This window comes from Fukomys damarensis, unplaced genomic scaffold (assembly GCF_012274545.1).
Source record: "Fukomys damarensis isolate Sample0158 unplaced genomic scaffold, DMR_v1.0_HiC HiC_scaffold_32, whole genome shotgun sequence".
Taxonomy (NCBI): domain Eukaryota; kingdom Metazoa; phylum Chordata; class Mammalia; order Rodentia; family Bathyergidae; genus Fukomys; species Fukomys damarensis.
This window is the reverse complement of record NW_022900944.1, coordinates 41,893,117-41,897,937: the sequence shown is the minus strand read 5'-3', so window position 1 is coordinate 41,897,937 and position 4,821 is coordinate 41,893,117. Positions and strand designations below refer to the sequence as shown.

At 42.3% G+C, this 4,821-nt stretch overlaps 1 long non-coding RNA gene across 1 annotated transcript in view; it reads right to left on the bottom strand.

The window, feature by feature from the left end:
- Positions 1–3,785: 3,785 nt before the first annotated feature.
- Positions 3,786–4,821, bottom strand: part of LOC104852027 — a 2,391-nt gene continuing 1,355 nt past the window's right edge. Inside the window, exons 2-3 of the long non-coding RNA XR_777376.2 lie at positions 4,413–4,541; positions 3,786–3,942 (exon numbers count right to left, since the gene is read on the bottom strand). This is a non-coding gene — a long non-coding RNA (uncharacterized LOC104852027). The remainder of the gene's footprint in view (positions 3,943–4,412; positions 4,542–4,821) is intronic.

Here is a 4,821-nt window from a genome sequence, read left to right as displayed (position 1 = left end):
TGGGGAAGACTTCACAAGTGATTCTACTTCTGAGCAGCCTGGAACAGGGGCTCCTATGTTCTACACCTACTCTATATCTGGCGCTGTGTTAGTTACATTGGGCTCATATCTAATTCGGTTCTTCTAATCTATTGGGCACTGGGTATTAGTTTTCCGATTTTCCAAAGAAGTGACTTTGGCATAAGAACCTCTTACAACACTACTCAGCTTATTCATGGGAGCACTGGGATTCAGCTCACAGATTACAGCAGAATCAAGAGCAACAGTCACGTTCCAAGTTGATGCCCTATGGAAGAATTGATTTTTTTTTTCTTAATAGCTATGGCCAGTAGCCAATCAGCTATTAAAGGGTTAGCTGATTTTCACAGCAACTACATTTTAATTTCCAGTGAGGAAAGAATAGGAACCTGGTTTCATTTTTCCAATCCACTCCCACCTGTGGCTGCCCAAAACTTTCTTCCTGAGGACAGGGCTTGCTGAAATGTGCCTGGACCACGCATTGTGTCCTTGATTTTGTGGGCTCTTTTGATCCAAACAGTAAGATCTTTTTTGTTTTTTAACCACTGTGCTCCAGTTAGTGCTAATCCCATAGGAATTTCACTTTAAAAATAAAAATGACATCATGAACTTATGAACAAAGATATAACCATGAGAGTGTCCATCGTGACTTTGTCTATAACAGTCAATTAAAAGAAAAGAAGATGGGAGTGTCCAGTGAGAAGGGATTATATAAATAAATATGGCTACAGTTGGATAATGAAATTTTGTAATATTAAACATAATGGTACAGAAGAGCAATTGATGTGATGAAAATAGTTACCATCTTTGGTAAATGGGCAAAAAGATTTATACACCAAAAAAGGTGTAAGAAATATTTCTATTGAATCAAAAGCAAAAAAATCAGTAAAATATATTTATATTGACACGTGAGCATCTCCAAAGAGCCTGTGTGGATGTCAATGTATTGTCTTTTTTTCTTTTCTTTTCTTTTCTTTTTGTATTGGGGATTGAACTCAGGACCTTGTGCTTGTGAGGCAGGCAGCAGCACCACTGAGCTAAATCCCTGGCCCTATATTGAATCAAAAGCAAAAAATCACTTTTATCCAAACAACAAACATAAAGGTTTACATTTTAGTGTCGGGGGCAATGGCATGTGACGTGCGATTCTTATTTTTGCCTTTATGTGGTCATCTATTCTTTTTTTATATAAAGAAAATGTATGCATATTGAAAACCACATTGGAGTATATCATATTTTATATTTAAAGGCTTCATTCAACTAATCAGCTGTATCATGAACGTCTGATTTTATAAAGTTATGTGAATTAGTTTTTCATCAATAACACCACAGAGTCTGTCATGTAGGCCAAGGGATGTTTACACCATATTTCTGGTCATTTGTACCACCCTTAGAAGTAGATAGGATCCGGGATACCTGGCTTAGTATAAACAGAGCCTAGGACTCAGGACATTCTCAGAGGCTCATGGGAATGTTTTAATTTCCTTTAAAATCGGAAAGACCAGATAAATACAATCCAGCTCCCGTTATCTGTTTTAATATCAATGCAACGAAATGTACACACGAAATAGAACTTTTGATTTTCCTTTTAACTGAGGCAGAGCCTGACAGAGGCAAAAGTGCCAGGGACCCACAGATGCCACAATACCACCTTTGGGTGTCTCCTGTTTTATGAACAAGGAAATCCAGATTCAGTTGTAAAACTTGCCCAAGCCATCAGGTGTCAGAATCTGAATTGTGCCTCTAGTCTGTTGGCTTCCGCTTGCCGCCTTAACTCTCACTTTACCTTTTAAAAGCAGTATCTTTCAGGGGACCAGTAGGACTTTATGATTGTTTCATCTCCCCTAAGGGGAATAGGGTGTGTACCAACCCACGCCCCTTCACTATTCTTGCTGCCCTGGCATCCAGGTGATTCTCCCAAGCCTTGAGTCAATGCCTGTATGGTCTGTGTAAACTGCACACTGCACAGCTCATGCCAGTGCCTTGTCTGCACCTCTTAGTCAGAGGAGAAACTAAGTCTTAATGACAAAAGCCTCTGAAAGGAAAGGTAAATCTTCACTGATGATTGTATTATAACCAGCTAGTGAATCTTCAGCGCGTTAGCAGCTGCAGGATAGAGTCGTTAGTTTTCTTTCCACTTTAGTACCAGACACAAAGCCTGAAGGAATGATGCTTTTTTTCCTCATCGATCTAAAGATCTAATTTCTGATTAAATAAGGATCACAAGATACCAAGATGAGAGAGGAAAAGTGAGTTGGGAAATGAGAACTCAATACAGCTAAGCTGCTGGTTCACAGGAGCTCCTGCATTTTGATCCCTCGGGCTGGCCATGGCTCAAGAGTTGGCGAATTTCAGTTGTAAAAGAGCAAACAGCAAATATTTTTGGTTTTGTGGGACATACATTGTCTGTCACAACTGCTTAGCTCTGCTGTGATATAGCACAATAGCATCTATGGCCATTATGTGAACAGATTCATGTGATTGTATTCCAATAAAACTTTATTTATAAAGATAAGTGGTGGGCCAGATACGGCACACAGTCTGTAGTTCACCAACCCCTGGTGATAATTCTTACTGGCATTCTTGATCCAGGTAATTCATTGGATCAAACACACAAATCATTGTGCCTTTGAGATTTGCCTAAACTCCTCATTGTGATTTCTGGACTCTCACAGTGGGGCCCCAACTTCTACTCATATGCTATATCTTTCAGGCCTTGCACAGACAGAACCTTCTTTCTGCTCTGCACACAAGTCAAGTTCATGTCCTATGGCCTTGCAGGATCATTAAATTTAGCAAGAAAAAAATATAAGATGTTCAAGTTTGGCTTTCAAATATATGTTTGGATTTCAGAAAAACACCTAGCAATTCTTTTAGTCCAGGCACATCCTATGCACTATTTGGGACATATTTATATAATGAAACTGTTTAGTGCAATTCATTTCTACCCAATGTTTTGTTTGCCAATGCTGCCCTGCAATGCCCCACCTCTTGGCCTTGACCAAGCTACCCACTTCTTGTTTTCCACTGCAAATCTCACCCTCTCTGCATCTTTACTGCCCACCCCTTCAATTGCTTCCCCTCCCCAGCTTGTTATCACTCCGACTGCCTTTTTTTTCATCACATCTGATCTGATGTATCTGTTTACCTCACTGCAGGAGCAGGGCCCCTTTATTCCCTAGCATATTCCAAGTGTCTAGAACAGTCCCTCTCACATAACAGATCTTCAATAAATATTTGTTGAAGGGGTGAATAAATGAAGTAATCAATGACTTTCAAATCATACTCACCCAAAGCTAGGTATGCCCCCAAGGGCTGTGGATGTGGGTAAAGCTAGCATCTATTAAACCCCAACCAGCGAGACCCCAGGTGCTCGTCTTCTCAGTCCTAGATGCCAGAGAGGCATAAAGCAAGTCTGTTGGAAGAAGTGGATACTGAGCCTCCTGAAATCTGTGGGGCCACTTAGGGTCTGAGATGCACAGTGAGAGCGGGAGACTCGGATCCATCCTGTTAGCTCAAGATCTTAGGAAGCCCAGAATTCCTAAAAATGACCCGTAAAGAGTCAACCTGGGTACTTTTCTGGAATTTCATTTCATTGGAATATTAATAAACTCAGAAAAAACCCAGCCCAGATGAACAGGAAAAGGCCCTTCACCTTGATGTCACTGACAAAACAACTTCTTCTTTTAAGATGACTACACAATTAGAGTCTCAAAACAAGTAGTTATGAAAATAAAGCAAAGCAAAACAAAAATGTGTCAGCCGGCTTTATTTCCCCAGAATTCTCTGTCCCGCTCATAGGATCCTATTTCACCAGGCTCCTGTGAAAAAGCCACGGGGCCACATTTGTGAACTTTCCTGCCTCTTCTCCGAGCCGGTCTGGAATGCCTATCATTTTTCCTTCGGCAGCTTGTGTCTTCCAATCTGAGAAAGCCAAGAAGCAGAGGAAATTTAAAGGCCTATTACTCAGTGAAAGAATCCAGGCTGAAAAGCCACAAAGTCTGTGACTCCAAGTGTCTCACATTCTGGAGATGGCAAACGTATGGAGACAGCAAGATCAGTGGTTGCCAGGTATTAGGGAGAGGGAGGGATGCATAGCTGCAATGCAGAGGACATTTAGGACAGGGAAACTGCTCTGTCGGATATAGCTGTGGAAACATGTCATTAGACATTTGTCCAGACTCACAGGATAGACAACACCAACAGAGAAGCCAAATGTGAACCGCGGACTTTGGGTAATGAGGACATGCCAAAGTAGGTTCATTCATCGGAACACGTGTGCCTTTCTGCTGCAGGAATGATGATTACAGGGAGCTATGAACGTGTATTGGTGAGCGTTCCTGTCTCTGGGACCCAACACTCAGCCCCTACAACGTAAGGAAGGAGAGGCTTACCTTGGCTCACAGTCTCAGGGAATTCACTCCACAGGCCCCTGGCTACATGGCAGAAACATCAGGGTGGCAAGGCGTGGTGGCTGGAGCAAAGCTGTTCAGTTCGTGGCAGCTGAGAGCAGAGCGGGGAAACTGTGGCGGAGAGGTAGGGACAAGGGACAGACTTAGACCTCCAGGCCACACCCAGACACACCTACAAGTGTACCCCATGAATCTTCTAGAAGGCTCCCCAGTCGATGAAGTTGTCAGAATGAACCCTCCTACTCTGTGTGGGGACAGAGGTATAGATGGGGAACCTCTGTATCTTCAGCTCAATTTGGCTGTGAACCTAAGACTGTTCTAAAAGCAGTAAGTAATATATGAGAGAGAGAGAGAGAGAGAGAGAGAGAGAGAGAGAGAGAGAGAGAGAGAG